Source organism: Podarcis bocagei, assembly GCF_964188305.1.
Source record: "Podarcis bocagei genome assembly, chromosome: 4".
Lineage (NCBI taxonomy): Eukaryota > Metazoa > Chordata > Lepidosauria > Squamata > Lacertidae > Podarcis > Podarcis bocagei.
The window spans coordinates 35,650,661-35,669,895 of NC_138128.1; the positions used below are offsets into that span (position 1 = coordinate 35,650,661).

The 19,235-nt window shown below is 44.2% G+C and overlaps 1 protein-coding gene and 1 long non-coding RNA gene across 8 annotated transcripts in view; one reads left to right on the forward strand and one right to left on the reverse strand.

Moving 5' to 3' along the window:
• The window catches only part of PIK3CB (phosphatidylinositol-4,5-bisphosphate 3-kinase catalytic subunit beta), a 105,177-nt gene that overhangs the window by 13,998 nt on the left and 71,944 nt on the right, over window positions 1–19,235 (forward strand). For 3 of the 6 annotated variants that reach the window (XM_081192543.1, XM_081192547.1, XM_081192549.1), the window contains exon 1: window positions 14,009–14,254. The exons of 2 other annotated variants lie outside the window; for them this stretch is intronic. The gene's annotated coding sequence lies outside the window, so the exon portion shown is untranslated. Of the gene's footprint in view, window positions 1–14,008; window positions 14,255–14,753; window positions 14,873–19,235 lie in introns of those variants that run through there. One more of the 6 variants, XM_081192546.1, reaches the window with a different exon arrangement.
• On the reverse strand, window positions 1,815–8,445 carry LOC308586298. 2 transcript variants are annotated; one of them, XR_014007777.1, is made up of 4 exons: window positions 8,318–8,445; window positions 7,506–7,540; window positions 3,634–3,717; window positions 1,815–2,010 (listed from the first exon to the last, which is right to left on the reverse strand). It is a non-coding gene; the product is annotated as an uncharacterized lncRNA (long non-coding RNA). The 2 variants fall into 2 exon arrangements; XR_014007776.1 differs by lacking the exon at window positions 7,506–7,540.

The window sequence follows — 19,235 nt, forward strand, 5'->3', positions numbered from 1 at the left end:
ATGGGGAGGAAACGTGAAAGTGATGGGTTAGGAAGTGAGGGATTGGTTCAGCTTCCTGAATATCGCTTATCCAACATTTGAAAGCACTCCCATTGGAATGAGTCACCTGTTAGGCAGTTTGTTTTGTTAGCAGAGCTAATGTAAAAGTTGAAAGGAGGGAGATGGAGAAATCGAGACATCCAAGTTCTCTCTGATACATTGCCAAAGAGAGTAGGTAAGAGTGCTCCATATTTTAATGAGATCAATCAGTAACTGGAAGGGAGAGCGGCACAGCAGCTTTAAAAATAGATGCAGGAAAGTGGGAGAAAAGCAATAACATTATTGACTGGCACTTTTTAAAGGCAATAATAGCTTCCCTCCTTGTTTAAGCTGCTACAGCTGCTGTTGTGGTGCTACTTAGTTCAATGCAAAAAGTAGCCTTTTTTGTAGCTGAACATCAATATACTGGACATTGCCTATATACCTAGTAAGAGTGGCTGGACTAGACCAGAACATTATTGGAAACCTTGGGAGTTCTGACAACAGGGGACCCAGTGCTGATCACATGTATTTAATACAGCGGTATTTAAATACAAGGTATTTAATACAGCGGTACCTCGGGTTACATATGCTTCAGGTTACATACACTTCAGGTTACAGACTCTGCTAACCCAGAAATATTACCTCAGGTTGAGAACTTTGCTTCAGGATGAGAACAGAAATCGTGTAGCGGCAGCAGGAGGCCCCATTAGCTAAAGTGGTGCTTCAGGTTAAGAACAGTTTCAGGTTAAGAATGGACCTCTGGAACGAATCAAGTACTTAACCTGAGGTACCACTGTACTTCTAAGACAGGGGATGAGATCCAGCAAGGCATCCCAGTAACAGCACTTAATCTAATGAGGAAACTACAGAACAGAACTAAATGCTCCCTAGTGATATTAAATAATTATTAAATCAATGGGATGCAATTATTATTGATTCTGCTTCCCTTCCTACTTAACCTTAGTTCATTAATACTTCAGAGCAGCAGTATATCAAGGCAGTAGCAGAAGGAGAGAAATAAGTGACCATGTGCAAGAAATAAGCTTGTATCTTATTTCTGTACTCTGTGCTAGGGATTATTTTATTTTACAAATCTAGCCTTTGCTCTTCAACCAGTTACCAGGGCAGTTAAGATAATATATCTAAGAAGAATGGTTCATGCAGGTAAGCAAACTAATGCTGTGCAAGGTTTTAAAAAACCTACACTCCACAGCTGGTGGTTGTATATTAGAGTAACCTAATATGCCTTATCTTCTCTTTGCAATCACCTCCCTCTGAATTAAGACAGGTGCTAATATTGATGGAGCTTATGTAGCCACACTATAAGAGGCTTGAGCAAGTTCATTTGAATTTTTAAATTATTTTTGGTGGTGTTGGAAGGCATGGCGGCAAAATGGCACTGGGCATGTACAGAGAGCAGCTTTAGGGCAGTGCCATCATGGGCAAGCTTGTATAACTGCTTCATTTCCCCCACACATTTATTGTTATGTGTGGCACGGTGACTATAAGCGGTATTGAATTTATAGAACTGAAGAGAAGTATTATTCATTTAAAAATGAAATAAATCGATTGCAGGATTTTTGTGCACTTCTAAGCAGCCCTTTATAGTCAAAAGCACACAGGCCTTCCTTACAGCATGTTTGCATCATTGGTCTTACTTGTGTTACCTGAACAGGCATCCCAGTTGAACAAAGAGATGAAGCTTTTCATCTCTGCTTATTTGATTATTGGTTTTAAATCAATATGTTCTTAGGCAGGTATTAAAACTGTCTATTGCAATGTTGTTCCACCAGATACTTTGCAGTAAACTTTGCAGTTAACTGTGTTAGCAAAGAACCAATACTGCTAAGAGCAGCTAATCTCTAGGGACATCATCTGCTCTCGGTAATCAAAGCCTGAAATTCATTTGTCCGACACCTGCATTTACTGTCTGGTGCGGATGTCAGTTGAGCCGTTCTTTTTTGGTGTCCTTCTCCCTCAGTTGTGCAGCTGGAAGAAACAAAGGGAAGTTTATCACAGAGAATAGAAAGCAGGAAAAGGCTGCAACGAAAGAACAGCTGCCTCAAACACCTCAATAGTCTATTCCTCTCGCGGCTCTAGCAACAACAAAGTGCTCACTGTACTGCTGTATGATAATTTTAGCTCTCCATCTTGGGGAAGAATGGCTTGTGGTCAGCTCTGGCATCATGAGACAGCAGCTCATAGGATCAGATGCCAGGTTCCCTGATCATAGGACTGAGTAGCAAGGTCCCAGTGCCAGGGGAAGCTAGGCTAAGATTACAGAACCTTTTCCAGCCCAGGGGCTGCATTCTCTCCTGGCTAACCATTGGAGGTAGAGACCACGTGTCACTGGTTGATCACTATACCTCCTTCTCCTATTCGAGCGCTCTCTCTCTCTCTCTCACACACACACACACACACACACACACACACACACATCCATTCAAACCACATCTTTATGTAAACACGCATATATACCTAACACCCAAAATATGCTTCAGAAAAGCAGTTTAGCCTTTTCACTCTACGGAGGTCACCGACAGCAACAGAGCTTTGATATAACCGGGGGGGGGGGCATCCTAGTCTCTTAAGACACTTTATCCTCTGCATAGGGTTGCCATATTTCAAAAAGTGACAATCCAGACACAAAAGTTGTTGAGCTTTTTTCTTCTTTTATCTTTTCTTTTTGGGCAGGGTTATTGTTTTTAAGGAAAGCCAAAAAAACAGTACTGCCGACATGGGTTGCCATACGCCCGAAATTTCTGCGATTTCTGCCCGGACACTGCTTTTGACTGCAGTATTCCGGCTATGTCCGGGAAATTCTGGACGTATAGCAACCCTACCCTTGTGGAGCTCCAAGAGTGCAAAAGGAAAAGCTGGACAGAGTCTTAGTAGGAAAGGAATAGAGCTTAGTTCAAATCCTGTTCTCCCTGCAGTGTGAGATTGGTTGGCACTTGTGGAGTTTCTCTTACTACATCCATATACCCTATCATCTTTCCTCCAAGGAGCTCAAGATGGCCTGTGTGATTCTCTGCCACCTCATTTCCCCTCACAACAACCCTGTGAGGTAGGTTAGGCTAAGAGATGGTGAGTGACCCATGGGTACCCTGTGAGGATCATTCCAGCATGGGGATTTAAACCCTGGTCTTCCAGGGTCCTAGTCAAACACTCTAACCACTGAGCTGCACAGGGACGCCTTGGGCCAAGCTATCAGTGTTGCTGTGTTAGCTCTTGTTCTTATGGAAGTGTTTTGCTTTCCCCTTGCAGCTCAGGATTCATATTATGCCAGCTGTAGTCATGCCACAGCACACACACACACCCAGCATAGCAGTAGCATTGGACTTGTCTGCTCATCTGTGCATTAACCTTTTTAAACCCATCTGGCTAGAATACAAAACTAAACTGCTTTGCTTCGAGTTTCTCAAAAGAAAACTGTGACCTGATACTTGTTTGGGGGAGGGGCACTTACCAGCACAAATTCATAAAGGCCCTCAGAGTTTAGATAATAAAAATGAAAATGCATAAAGCCGGAGGAAAGAGAAACAATGTAAACTAACAACACCCTTAAGCACCGAAAGGATCAGCTGCAGAAATTTCAGAGCCGTAAGCAACCTTGGTTGGCGAAATCTTGGAAGACAGCTGAGCTGCTTGCAGACTGACAATAGAAGGGCGCCCATCTTGATATCTCATAGTGCTCTGTGAAAACAGAATATGTCAATTACAAGCATCTAACATGAACAGATCCTGCTCATCTCATTGTGAAAATCCAATATAATTTGGTGCTGGGATTGGGGTTCTGGGGCCAGGTGGGTTTCTGGTTGTTGAAATAGGGGGAACGGAAAGCATACAGGTATACTTGAGTGAGCTGATTTATGTTCTCTTGTACAAATTCCAGAAATATGGACCAGAATGCATTGCTATTAGGATCAGTGTGTCAAAGTGGAATGGAATGACAAGGGTTCTTAGGCTCAACTTTTGTCTATTTGCTAAACTATTGGACTGAAGGAATGGGGTGTGATCTCTGGGTGATTTTAAAAACAGATAGAGAAGAGATTGAAAATTCACTCAATCAGAACATGATGGGAAAGGGGAAAACCTCCGTACCATTATTTGTAATTAGGTTAACAGGATTGTGGATTGGGCCGTCTGTGTATTTTTAGAAGGATTATCTTTGCTGTTAGTAGTCCAAGCAAGTTAGAGTGTGAGAATGAATATGTGTCTCCTCAGTCATCCAATAAACCTCCCAGACAAATTGTCATTCCTGGCATTTTTCAGATAAAAGAGCAGTACATACCTTTCAAGGTAGGTTGGGGGAGGAGACATGTTTGGTTTGTGTTTGTATGCTTTAAGAAATGAGGTTCATTGGCTTTGAAGTAACATAAAATCTACCTAATTCCCACTTTCCAAAACAATCTGCAAACTGAAACACAGCCGTCCTTTGCAATTCACGCTTCTCCAAATTTTGCAATGCAGTTCTCCAGCCAAGGAAAGTGTCCAAAATGCAGGCACTAGGTAAAGTGTGCATAAAAATACAGATATTCATGAGAATAACATACAAAAATGCTATATTCTATGCACTGTTGCTCTGGCCAAATGAAACATGATGTTTGTCATGTAATTTATCCTGGCATGCAAGATTCTAATGAAATAGCTGTGCTGGATTTGGAGCATGATTTGGGGTTACCGGGATTTAACCCTTTGTCCCTGCACTGGTCCTGATTGAGCATCAATGGAGATGTGCTCCCATCCAACTGGATGCTGCGCTGAGTGGTCGGTTGGGCAAATAAATGGTCCTGCCCTGCCCCCCCCCCAGTGCCACCACAGATTGGCTCATTTGAAGGACGGGTTAGGTGGGAACCTGTGAGCCCCTGTGGTGGCTGGAGGAGATGGGGAAACAATCTAAAATGGCACTGCGCATCCAGGGGAGAGAGGCGGCGCCACATCGGGCTGCAACCGCCACTCACCAGCAAGATGGTAAGAGGCCCTTTCCATGCCTGTAATTTGCAATGAGAGGAAAGTGTTAGCAAAGTCAATTAATGATGTAGATGGAGTCCAGATGGGAAAGTCTTGATAGCACTTTACTGAGAAAACTGCACAAACATAGTGCATATAGTAATTTGAGGAGAAAGGGTTTTGCCTTTCTTAGTTCCGACTTTGTACATAGCAGGGGGACATTCTGCCAAACATACACAGAAAAAAAATCCCTCAGAACTACACAGCTAGGCAGACAATGGGCTACCTAACTAGAGATCATCTCATTCTGCTTGGTTGCTGAGCAACCCCTCCAGCTGACTTTAACAGGAACAAAATTAACCTTAAGTAACAAACTGAATAGCACCTGCCATTGCACTTCCAGCACAAAGCACAAATTATTATTTCTACGTGACAGCCACTATGAGTATATGATTGAGTTCACATGATTTGTGCAATAACCCATTTCCTCTTCTGGAGACACGGGGCACTTTCTGTGAATTAGGTTTGGCGTTTCAAATGTAACACTTGTTCCCCCGCATTAATAAACTTCCTTCAGGTGATTCCCTAACGGACTATTGTCCTCAGCACTTCCACTCTGTTCTCAGCACATTGTGCAAGAAATCACGTGGCATTCTGGGCAGGCTGAAAATACTGTGGATATTTTTATGGCAAAAGGGTAATGAGTAATACAAGGTAATGACTAATGCTTTTACTAAAAAGGAGAACTTCCACATGTTTCAGTTTCTGGACTTTGGGTAATGCATTTCCCTCCACATCTTTACATTAGAACTGGATCCTCTCTCTGCACCAGGCAGAAATCTAGAGGAGATGCTTCTGCCATGCAGCTGCTTCATAAAGAAAGTGATGGTCTCCTTGATTCTAATACAAGAGACATTTTGTCTGTAGCTACCATTTGTTGAAAGACTAAGGGCCTGGGTAAACCCAAGTAACACCCAAGTTACAGATGAACAGTTTAAAAGCTAATGACACTTCATTCAACAGTCTCTTCAGTGCTTCAGAAATGACATGGTGATGCTGGTGCACTTTCAAAGCATGAAAGCCAACCTCCTCCATTCCCTTACATTATGTTAACTGCATCTTGGAACCAAACATGACCTTCTAATCCACCCTGACATACAGACTTCTTCAGTGGAGGTGGCAGTCCTGTATGGGGCAGCCACAGTCAACATGCTCAAACTTGGTACACTTAAGTGGTCTGGAGAACATATCCTTCATGTGCAAAGAAGTTTGCATCTATATCCATTGTTATGCTTCTCGTCAAAGATTTTTTTGGTGCAGCTGATAGAATGAAAGCAGATTAACAGCAGCCTACAGCCCCTCATATGAACATAAGACCATCCTGCCCATGCAGACCAGTTTCCTGCTCTAGCCATGTTTCTATGGGAAGGCTGTGAGCAGGGCCCGGGTGCAAGAGCACTCCCTATACCTGCAATTGCTACCAACTGATACTCAGAGATATACTGCCTTGAATAATGAGGTAGGACATAGCCATCATGCAGAGTTGTCACTGATAGTCATATCCTCCATTGGTTTGTCTAACCCTCTTTTGAAACAAGCCAACCTAGTGGTCACTGCTACATATTCCATAGTTTAACTATGTACTGTGTGAAGCCAAAGTGGGTTTTTTGGCTGCTTAAATCTTCCAACCTTCAGCTTCAGCGGAGTGTTCCAGTTCTAGTATTATAAGAGGGAGGGGGGGGAATCTTTCTCCACACCATGCAGAATGTTATACACCTCTGTCATTCCTTATTCTCCATTTTCTAAACTAAAAAGCCCCAAATGTTATAACCTTTCCTTATAAGGGAGATCCTTGAATTCCTTGGTTCAGGCACCTCCCCTTTTGGTTGTCCTTTCTGAACCTTTTCTTGCTCTACAATATCCTTTTTGAGAGGATGCAACCACAACTGTACACAATATTCCAACTGTACAAATCCACAGATTTGTGATGGCCTTATATGCCTCCAGACCATTCCTGGAACCAAATGCATACATTATATGCAATTTGGTCACTGTTGGTGTAGAAAGTTTCATGAGCTTTGGAATTACCATGTCTATTGCAATGGGATGATATGCCATCTTAACCTATTGACAACCATATTGAAAAATGAACTCTACTATTAAAAAAAGTGAGGTGTAAATGTATGCACACACCCCCCCCCGGAGCAGGAATCCTCCTTTGAGGGTACACCTTGGCTTCTGCCTCTCTTCTGCTTTTCTCCTCTAAGCAGGAAGGAACCCACCCAAAGGAAATTTATTTTTCTCAGTGGTGACCTGCAGTCTTTGGGCCAAGCTACACATGCCCCTGAACACATAACTAGCAATTGCTGCTGCCCTAAATTAAAATGAAATATAAATAATTGCAGACTCCATTCCTTCCTCCAAATTTTCATTGGGGCTGTGGTGCGTAGGAAAGGGTTGTCTCCAACCACCCTTCCCTGTGCCTTTTTAAAAGCATAGTTGGTCATTGCTGAATATATCATTAGCATCACCTTTGGCCTTCAGTGTTCCATTCTTCAAGTTTTCCCTGGAGGAAAGGCAAAGACCAAAGCATGTGTAAGACGTGGGAGCTTCCACCAAGGCATAGTGTAAGCAAATTTTGCTTCCTTCCTTCTTTCTGACCAAAACAGATGAATGAGAGGAGGAGCTGTGCTCTTGCTGACACAGCCAGCCTCTCTCTGGCTTCCTGCCCACTTGCAGGAGCAGGCTGGGAAGCCACAGAGAATAGATCTTTCTAATGCAAGTTTCAGAGAATTGCCTGTTAGTGAGCTCTAGCTTCCCCTTCTTACAAATCAAATTTCCAGAGTTCCCATGCAAGAACTGTTGCTGTCGAGTTGTTTTAGCAGCACCATCCAGTGCATGCTTACTCAGAAGTAAGTTGAATGGTAATAAGATGCAAAAGTAGAGTGGGAGCAGCAGAGTATCGGTTTGTTTTTGTTTTATTATGTATTTTGTGTTCTCATTTTGAATTTTTCTGTTGGGATTTGCCCTGGGTCTTCAGAGGAAGGGCAGTATACAAATGTAATACCTTCAGCAGCAAAGTGCTTTTTTAAGAGCTCATGGTCCTTCTGAAGAATCAGTGAAAAAATATCTGACCCCATTAAGGATCAACTAGGGAGCACATGCTATCTCTGATTAAAGATGGACAAATCTGTCAAATTTCAACTTCTTATTCAACTCTTCAGTTCAAAACATTTCCACACCACATTACAATTGTAAAATAAAAGTCCTGATAAAATTTCAGCAGAATTTATTGTGCATTTTACCTGTAATTTTGCCCATTAAAACCCCCCACAAAACTTACTTGCAGTACCAGGAATTGAACAGTCTGAGAAATCTCTTCACCCCATGAGCCATTTCCATCATGAATCCTAGGAGGCACTCAACAACACAGTGACACAGCAAGTCATGTCTTCAACCATGATTGTATGTAATAGCACCTGGCTACTATGATTAAGCCACCTGACAGAGGTATTGAGCAAAGCCAATTAAGCACTTCACGTTTTCTACTACAGTTTCCAATCAGAACATGAAAAGGATTCCTTGAGTCAAGCATACAAGCTACACCTGAGTTCTATTTTAAGGAACGTGAACTTTCAGTGGTTTTGTTAGTACAATTCTACACGGAATGGAACTGGAAAGGAACATCACTGGAAGAGGATTTCTTGCCTCCCCACCCCAAAACCCAAGACAGCTTCCTGCACCATGTTGGTTTTCATACAAGGCTTTGGTTAGGACTAGAGGCAGAGTGCACTTCTTATTCTCTGCACCTTCCTATTCATAGTGCAGAGAACCAAGTCAACATGGTCTTATCTAATATACTGTTATTTGGAGTCCCTTCCCCAGAGATTTATATTGCACAGAGCAGTTTCTTCTGTGTTTATGGTGCCTTGGTCGGGTATTAGTTATCAATGGAAAGAACCAAGGAGTTTATTTTGGTCTTGAAAAGCTCAATAAGACACAGAGCACCTGGCATAGTGAGTGGACCAGCCCTTAATTCAGCACACAAAAGTTGGAATAATGCAAGGAACAAGTTAAACCTGACATCCAAATTCCATTCATCAGCCTATATGTAGCAGAGGGAAAGCAAGTCTTTAAAATAGTGTTTGAGTTGCAGCACCCATTTTCCAGCTTAATTTTTGTCAGGTTAGCATGTGACATGAACTGAATGGGCTTAGAATCCAGCCCAAGTCCCCCCTCTCTGGCCCCATCACCACAATGCACCCCAGAGCACCCCTTTTTCAGGGTTTATGCCAGTTTAAGATTCACCAGGATTGGGCTCAGCAAGGATCAGGAAGATACATTGGCGTATCTCTGGCTGAGTCAACCATGAGACAGTTAAGCCACTGTAGAGCTCAGCTGGAGACCTGATGGATCCCTTTCATCTTGCTGTAGGATTGCTGGCTTAATCAACTTTGCTAAATCAATTGTACTAACACCTGTTAGTACAGGAAACCATTGTCTTCATTCAGACTCAGATTAATAGTATCAAACTACCTGATGTGTTGCAATTCAGCAATTTAATGCTGGAGCCTCCAGTTGGATTATTATTTATAAATAATATTTTTATAAATACTATTTATAAATAGTAACACAAAGCTATGCTCACTTAGGGAACAAAGTAATCATCTGTTTCTACTCAAGTCAATTTAAAAACACACATAAAGAAATAAAAAATTACTTCACTATAGCAGGAAATTGGCAGTCTTCCTTTATTTGGCTGCTGGTGATTTAAAAATAGACATTGATTGTTGTTGTTAAAGGTTTTGTGCTGCAACTGGCAATTGCCTTAGGATTGTTTTTGTTTTAAAAAATCCCAATTCATTTAAGGTTCAGGATTTACTGAAGAACTAATAGGCTTTTCTAAGGAAAAGTAGTTTTCACAATAAATCTTCCTTTGGATTGCCAATGGCCAATTCGCCAATGTTGCTATTTAAACAATGCTTCCTTTTAAAATTTATATCCTGACCTTTGGTGCTTGTGCACATCATGGTGGCTGGCAACACTTAAAACCATCCATAAAAATGCAATACAATTCCAGATCAGCTACAATACAGCAATGACAGACTCAAGCACAGTAAATTAAAACAAAACCACTGGATTTAAAAAAAAGTATCCCATAAAAGGAGCAAAGCCCACCCCCACCCCAATAATAGGAAGGTTTTCGTCCTACGGCACTGCCCTATAATATTCCACAAAACCTTTGTTCTAAATAACATTGTATGTTCTTAATCATTTTAAAACAATGTTTATTATTATTTGATAGCTATTCCACCTTTCCTCCAAGGAGCTCAGAGTGGCATACAAGGCTTCCTCCCTCCACGTTTTTTATCCTCACGAAAATCCATTGAGGTAGGTAAGCTTAAGAGGCAGTGATTGGCTCAAGTTTTGTTTCCATTGCATTGTGCTTACTACTTTGTGGTTTGCCACCCTGGGTTGCTTAGAGAAGGAGGAAGGAGGGAGGAAAGGAGTGGGGTGGGGTGGATAGAAAATTAATAAATAAATAACAATAATGTAATAGTAGCAACAACAATTAATAAAATTGTGTCATACTGAGCCTCCTATTCCATAGTTCCAGATATGTGGTTATAGAAACCATCTCATTTGTGTAGCACCCTATTTAATATCCCCCTTTCCATTGAAGTCCTCAAACTTCCTTATGATGACAACAGACACGTTCAAAATGACAGAAAACCCAGCCCAGCTGGAGTTTGATGTTGTCCCTGTCTGCCTCTCTTGCTCTCCTGCTCTTTCTCAAAGAACAATTGGTAGTAGCTGCCACTGCTGTAGTATGGAAGGGGGCTGGGACAGAAGGAACTTGATGTCATGTTCGTAGGCTTCCCTTCCCAGGGGTAGTTGGTGTTAAGATGATCCTGTAGAGAGGAAAGGGATAGTCCAACTGGGGTGTCCATTTGGTGCAGATGAGTCCCAAGATCAGTTGCACAACCAAGTTTTCTGGGAGTGGAAATGTTCTCCTACTAGTTCCTGAATATTGTTGTTTCTGAAGCTAGGTTTGTGCCCATTTATACAGACTTGTCTGTATTATCTATTACAAGCATGTCCAACTCCCAAGAGACTGTGAGCTACTCCCAGTATAAAAAAACCTGGCATTGATCTACCCATTGTCATTGGAGGATCTACGGGTAAACTGCGATCTACTGGTTGGACATCCCTGATCTAGTAAAAACATTCTGTGTAGGACAACTCTTAACATTCGTCCTCAGTCTGCAGTATTTCTCCTTTTGAGGCAGTGTACATTCTCTTAAAACACAATGCAAAGTTCCCGTTAGGTCACTGCTTGAAAATGGCATTAAATCTCTTTCTCAAAATTCAGCGTGGCTCTGGGCCCAGCCTTTCCAGGAAAGTCTGAGAGGGGTACACCAACATGCTTCACATTTTCCATTACGTAGTAACGGGAAAGGAGAGAAACACAGAGAGGAAGAACCAACAAGAAAATGTATCAGGCTTTGAAAAGGTCTTACAAACAAAACTGATGTAGTTGACCAGTTAATTGGCATCATCTCAAAACTTGTTTTTACTTGTACTGTATGTAAATTTAATAAATTGCTAAAACAGATGATTCACTAAGAATTCCTTAACTGGGACAGCCCTAAATTAAAACTGAAAGATTACTTTGTTTGCCTTAATTAAGAGTGTAGTCCTATGATGATGATGATGATGAGTTGCAGATAGGTAGCCGTGTTGGTCTGCCATAGTCAAAATAAAAAAATTCCTTCCAGTAGCACCTTAAAGACCAACTAAGTTAGTTCTTGGTATGAGCTTTCGTGTGCATGCACACTTCTTCAGATACACCGAAACAGAAGTTGCCAGATCCTTCTATATAGTGAGAAGGTGGGGAGGGGTATTACTCAGAAGGGTGGTGGGAATGGGAGATTGGCAGATAGCTGAGATGATGATGATGATTAATTGAATTTATATACAGCCCTATACCTGGGGATCTCAGGGTAGTTCACAGTCCTATCTTTGCCAATTGATGTTGGAGGGGTTAGAATGATGCAAAGATGCTTCTTCATGGGCCTCAACTAGCACAGTGATGGAGGCCCTACCTGCTGCAGGTGGTCAGAAAGCAACCACTAGCAGTAGCAAACAGAAAACACTAGCAGCCTGCTGGATTACAAGCCCTGCACAATCACTTAAGAAGCCAGTTGGAAGAGTAATGTCAGAGAAAAAAGAACTGCATCACTGCCACTATCCACCCACTTCCTCTACTTGGGGCTGGGATGCGGTGGGGCATCTCCTGTCCCCCACTTGGGATTCCTCCACAGGTAGTTCTTTGAATCGCATGCAGAGCGTTCACAAGAAAAGCATAGAAAAGGCCACACCTTTTGCAAGCTGAAAATGGTTTACTTACAAACTCTCAAAAGGTCAGAGTCATGTGCTTTTTCATACAGCATTAAGACAAAGTTGCACAGCTGTAAAGTGGTGAAAGTTTGTAACTTAGTGGAGTAGGAAGAGGCTTTACATGTGAGCTTCTCAGGTGGAGGGGTGGGGAAACAAAGGCTTGATTCCCTAGTCCCTCCAAAAGTGAGATAAACCTGACAGGACAGCTTACTCTGTGGTCTTAACTGTTTCATGCATTGATTAGTCTTAAGCATATTGATTATATGAGGTTGGTTATCCTACAAAATCCTGGAATTTGGAAGAAGGCACAAGAATCTTTGTTAAAAGTTACTGATCCAATCTTAAGTACATGTAGTAGACAGCAAGCCCCCAATGAACATTTACTTCTGAGTAAAACATATTTGTGCTGTATGTACTGTTTTGATAGCTGTGCTGATATCTGCCTCTGCTTCAGTTGAGATTAACCACCACCTCTTAGCTTTGTTCCCACAGTTTGAGGCTTATCAGTTCCTGATTAAACATGCATTAAAACTGTGGGGGTGGGAGTGGTAGGGATGGAATTTACTCTTTATTTAGAAACTGTGTAACCCACATTTTAACTCAAAGTTCTCATGGTGGAGAACAGCATGTAAAACACTTTGTGATCTAATACAGCAATAAATCCATCAAATGGAGAACATAATAAAAAACAGTATAATAATTAAAAAAAACCAACCATGAGCAGAACGAGTAAAGCAGCAGCCAATAAGGCTACAGTTTTTAAAATAAATAAATCTACCCAATGAAGTATATCATCAGAAATGTACAGATGGGTCACCCGTTCGAAAGAGGGCAGAATCTCAAGGTTGCCCAGCAAGCAGTAACCAAGAATACCCTGCAAGCAATGACAGCCACCGGACTGGAAATTTTGCCGCTGAGTTTGAGTGCGGCATCGTGGTTGAAGACTGCAGTCCAGTGCAAACGTCCTTAGTCACAAGACCCAGTGGCCAAAGGCGGGATGTACTCCGAGCAGAAATGCGGGGAATCCGACTGCGCGGGCGTTAATTTAACCAAGACCGGAGTTGCCTCCCCAACCCAGTTGGGTGCTCTTGCGCTCGGGTCCTGCTTGCGGGCTTCCGCCGGCATCTGATCGAGCACTCCGAGGACAGGATGCTCGACTAGATGGGCCACCGGGCTGATCCAGCAGGCTCTTCTGATCTTGCCCACCGCACACGAACCCCTTCCCTTCTCCACCCTCTCTCCCCTCCATGGAACAACCCGAAAGCTAAGCGATCCCTCCTGTCCAGGACGCGTCCACCCCCGGCAAAGGGTCTCCGGGGTCGTCTCCCGGGCTAACCTGCGCTGCGCGCAACCGACTCCGCATTGCCAGGGAGGCACGTCTGTTTGCGGCGGCTCGTACCAACCGAAGGGAGATTCCAACCACCTCCCTTTGGCCAAAGCCGGAGGAGGAAAGCGAAAGCACTCCTGCGGGGCCCTGGGCGTTTTTTAATTGGCCCTTCTGCCACGAGCTCCCAGGAGATTGGCGGAACGAATTGGGAGGGCGGAGGAGCAGGAGGAGAAGAGGGAGGGAAGCTGTTGCCTAGGTGATGCGCTCGCCCTCCCCCTTCCCGCGCGCTGGGGAGGGAGAGTGCGCGCGCCCGGCCGCCTTTCGCCAGACAGGCACACTCGCCGCAAGGGGGCTGGCGCCGGAGCGACCTGGGCCCCGGAAGGTACCGTACGAGCAGGAGTTGCCGGTGTCAGGGGCAGGCCAGGGAAAGCCGCCGCCGCCGCGTTGGCTACGAAGAACAACGGCCAGAGGAGGAAGAAAGAGCCTGTGGCGGCTGAGGGAAAGCAGGAGCTGCTGTGGCTGCCGCTGCCGCCGCCGCCCTTGCTCGTCCAGGTGAGTGTGTGAAACGCGGGTTGCGCTTGGCTTCTGAGGGGGAAACCACTGGCGTTACCTGGGCTGGTGAGGTAAGGAGAGAGAGAGAGCAAGGGTCGGAGGGGAACTTGCGGGCTGCCGGGCTTCCCTGCCCCGCCACCCGAGCGCGAGGGGATGTGAGAAGGGGTGGGTGGGTGGTTGGAATCGCCGTGTCTGCTGACGCAGCGAGCCGCCGGGCTGTGGGAGCTCTTGGTGGGGAATGTGGCGCGGAAGCCGCTGGAAATCGGCTGTTTGAAGCAGCCCCTGATTGCGGCGGCGCCTGCGCGCGAGCGCGTGCCCAGCTCGGGTCGAAACCTTCCCCGCGCGGACTTTTACGACCCGGGCGTGTTTATTTAGCAGTCAAGTCCCGCCGGCTTCTGTGTGGGGCTTCTTCCTCCTTCGTGACTCTGCTGATCCGGGATTGTAGCCTGACATGGATTCTGGGGCCGTTGTCCCCAACCGAGACCTGTTTTCTTCTCTCTTACCCGCCCCCCGCCCCTCTCCCTCCGGGAACAGCTCACTCTGGTGTGGGACATGGCAGTGTGTTGCTGTTGTTGTTGTTGTTCCTGTTGGTGTTTCATCGTAGTAAAGGCGGCAAAGGTATTTCTCTTCGTTTTCTCCCTTTCGGTTGCAACACCGACTTGCTCAACAGGCAGCGGAGTCCGCCGTCTGCTTCTGCCTTCCTTTTAGCGGTCATGTGAAATTTAGTCACTTCTCGCTCTTTTTATCGGCCGGGATGAGTGAAGGCTTCAGACAGAGGGGCTGGGGACGCCTCCGAAAGGGAACGATAAGCGCTCGAGCTGTGAATGTTTAAACTTAAGATGTTATCCCTCACTTGTATCTCTCCTTTTCTGCATGCAAGGCTAATCTTGCTTGACTTCATACTGCGAGGCACAGCTCCTCCCATTTTACAGTTTAGCGACTGAGTAAGAATTGATTTTTGAAAACAAGTTTCTGTTTTACATTTGGGGTTCTTGTATTTAAATACAGCTTTTGTTTTGTTGTGCATAAACTTCTAGAGTGCCTTTGATTGCTCTGGCAAAAATCTATTTCCCTCCAGTCCCGTTTCAAGTTCTTTTTTCTATTTCTGTCTCTCTCATTCAGCAGCTCCTTGCTGTTGTTTTAAAACATGTTCAAATGTTGCATAAGAATTTCCAGAACCTCTTGAGAATGGAGTTAAATGGGCATTCCTAGTGTTCCACTGATAAAGATTTAACACTTTCTGGGAGCATTGCTTTGCTGAACTGTACAACATACTTAATTCCTTAATTCTCTTGTTGACTGACACAAGAGATCTTTCTTCACACTGGATCCGTATTTCTAAGCAAAGTTGATCTGTTTCAAGCACTTAAATGAGGAAGGGGAAGTTGCTTGGGTCAGTTGTGTTCTCTGTTTCCAAATCCTCCTACGAGCTCATTATGAGACTTCTCTTAGCAAGATCACAACTTCATTTCTGACAGCTTTAATGCACAGTCACTGACTTTGGTATCATATAGGGCTGGAGCTCACCTGAGTGCCTGTAATGCATGCTGTGTTAATATTAGTATTGTCTTTCGTTACTGCTTGTAGGTGCACATAGCTGCTCAAGAGTGCAATCCTAACTCACGCCCCTTGCAGGGCTACATGGAGAGGCAGAGCCACAGCCCTGATGCTCATGGCGGTTCCAGCAGGATGCGTGGGATGCACTGGTGGAGGAAGAGGAGTGCGGGGGGGGGGGCACACTGCCCCTGGCAATGCAATCCCCAGGGTGTCATAGCGGCTGCCCCACCCCTTCAGGCTGCACGCCCCACCCCCAGGACTTGCACCAGCCCTGCCCCCGCCTGCTCTCCACCCCCAGTGTCAGAGCATGAAGCTCCACCACTGGTGGGATGGCAGAATAATTGGGCCTGATCTGTAGCCAATGTTGCTGCATGATGACTGTGAGACCAGCTGGGGATCCAGCACAGACTGTCTTGGGCCTCCCCTCTCCCTGAACACTCTGTGTTGAGGATTTCTGCTGGTGGGGAACTGACCATTGTGCCTTCTGCATTTCTAGTGGGCATAAAGGGGAGGTTGGTGCTGACAAAGTGCCGTTTGTGTCACTCTGTTGGGAGACTGGCTGAGCCAAGGGGAGATACACTTCTGCCTGCTGTCAAGAAAGGTTGTGTCAGCACAGTGGTACCTTGGTTCTCATACTTAATCCGTTCCAGAAGTCCGTTCCAAAGCCAAAGTGTTCCAAAACCAAGGCGCACTTTCTCATTGAAAGTAATACAAAACGGATTAATCCATCCCAGACTTTTAAAAACAACCCCTAAAACAGCCATTTAACATGAATTTTCCTGTCTAACAAGGCCATTAATCCATAAAATGAAAGCAATAAACAATGTACTGCAGTCACACAATCAGTCAGTAGCTGAACTGGGTTCCACACAGTCACAAATACAAAACAAAAAGAGCCACAAAAATGTAAAATAAATAGCAAAAACAGACAGACCTCAGTGTAACACTCAAAACAGAAATGTGGCACTCAAAATGGAAGTGTGGCACTCAAAACGGAAGCAATAACACTCAAAATGGAACACGTTCAGCTTCCGAAAAAAGTTTGTAAACTGGAATACTTACTTTTGGGTTTGCAGTGTTTGGGTTCCAAGTTGTTTGAGAACCAAAGTACTACTGTATTCTGAAATGTTGGCCTGAAAGACAAAGCATTAACAAAGATAAATAAATAATCATAATAACTTATTTCTAAACCATTTAGTTTTTGAAATGTCTAAGTGTTGCACAAATCAACATAAAAACACAAAAGCATTACAGTAAAAGCTGAGGTTAAAATACTACACAGAAATCCAGTGGTGGTGGTGGGAGATCCAATGATGTGGGGAAGCCTGCAGAAAAAGATGTCTGCAATACATCTGAAACAAACAGTGGATGTGATGCTTCATCTTTAACGGGGGGGGGGGGGCATTTCAAAGTTAGAGTCAATAGCAGAAAATGCTGGTTTCTTGGTCATATTCTGTAGCATGTGATGCCACAAGAAATTGTATCAGCTGCTAGTCTTACAGGGACAGATAACCTGCTTCTGAGCTATTCAGAGCTTTTTATATGTTAATAATCTGCTACCTTGAACATGGCCTGTTAACTAATCTACAGTCAGTGTGTTTCCCTCAGTGCAGCATAATACATTCGTGTCCACCACTCAAAACCAGTCTGATGGGAAGCCTGTGTAGAGCACTTTCTGTTGTTTAAGCATGAAGTTGCCAACTTTGTTTTCTTTTTATAATATACTTCTGTGCGATGTGTGGTTGAATGTACACATTGTAGCTCACTGCCTGTAATTCAGTAAGGAATACTAATTTTCCAGGGCAACTGCTGGAAGTAATAGGTTGTTTTGGGGGAGGGGGTACTGCTCATGTTTCAGTTGATGAAGAAACACTTCCTATGAACTGATTAGGAGAGAAGAGTTTTCATTTCAGGGGTTAATGGAGACTAACTGGTATAAATTGTACCAGCAAATGCCAACTGTGGAGGGCTTCTGACTTGTGGTTTGGAAGGTCAGTTACCTGATTGCATAAACTGATCTTGGACTGCTTTGGGAGGAAGGTCAAGGTACAAATTTAATAAATACATAAATAAATTATAAAGAATAACCGCAGTCCCATCGAGCTTTAGACCTGCACAGTCTCTCCTCTCATGTGGCAGCATTTGACAGACATTACTTCCAATTTCTATTAAACTTGACATGTTCTTCAGTCAGCTAAACCTGATCATGGAATATCACTAACTATTGTCACTATCAAAACAAATCAGCTTCAAACCATGATTTCTGATGCTGGCTTGTTTAAACCAGCTGTAGTTAGTGGCCATGTTCACACAATCAAATTGAGGCTTAAACCACAGAGCCTAGGACTTGCTGATCAGAAGGTTGGCGGTTCGAATCCCCACTACGGGGGTGAGTTCCCATTGCTCGGTCCCTGCTCCTGCCAACCTAGCAGTTTGAAAGCACATAAAAAGTGCAAGTAGATAAATAGGTACCGCTCCGGCGGGAAGGTAAACGGCGTTTCCGTGCGCTGCTCTGGTTCGCCAGAAGCGGCTTAGTCATGCTGGCCACATGACCCGGAAGCTGTACACCGGCTCCCTCGGCCAATAAAGCAAGATGAGCGCCGCAATCCCAGAGTCGGTAACGACTGGACCTAATGGTCAGGGGTCCCTTTACCTTTACTTTAAGCTGAGGTCCAGATGAGCTTAATGTATCTGTGCATGGCTTTATGTATTGTCTGATTGGTGAAACCATGGTTAATGGCTTCCAGATGAGTCAGGATCTGGAAGCCAACTTTAAACCTTGGCATTCGTTATATTCTGGCAACTCAGAAAAAATAGGAAGCAATGGCTAGTTGTGGGTTTTGGAAATCTTTTGTGACGTATGTATGGTGAAAAAGCAGGAGCAAAAAGGCTGTATGTAGGTGCGCAAAGCATATGCATGGTTGTTTGATGCAAATGTGAACAATGCTCAACGGTTTGAATGAAACAACAAGCTGATTTTAAAGGAAACTGAAATTAAATGTGGAAGTGCTCCTTGATGCATGGGGAGGGAAACAGGGAGCATGTAAGGCCAAGGGCTTGGTGCAGCTCACTCATGTAGCAGTACGTCAGGGGTGAGGAAATGCTTTCACCCAGCTGGCCAGATATATATCTCTCCTGCCCTCACAAGCCAGCTTTGACAGGTGGGTGTGGCCACCCACCAGTCAATCATCTGACATCATACCTCTAAAAGTGATACCTCTCAAAGCACAGTGCTTCCTAAACACTTGACATCCAGCTGTGTAAGGGGCTCTTCAAGCACCATGTGTGGTGCTTGGAAAGCGCTGAGCACAGGAATTACAAAGTGCACAGTACTTCCCTGATGCCTGTCAGTCAGCTGCTCATTGGATGCTTGGGAAGCGATATGAAAGGGACTTTGCAGGCATTGTCCCTTTTGGCCAAGCCC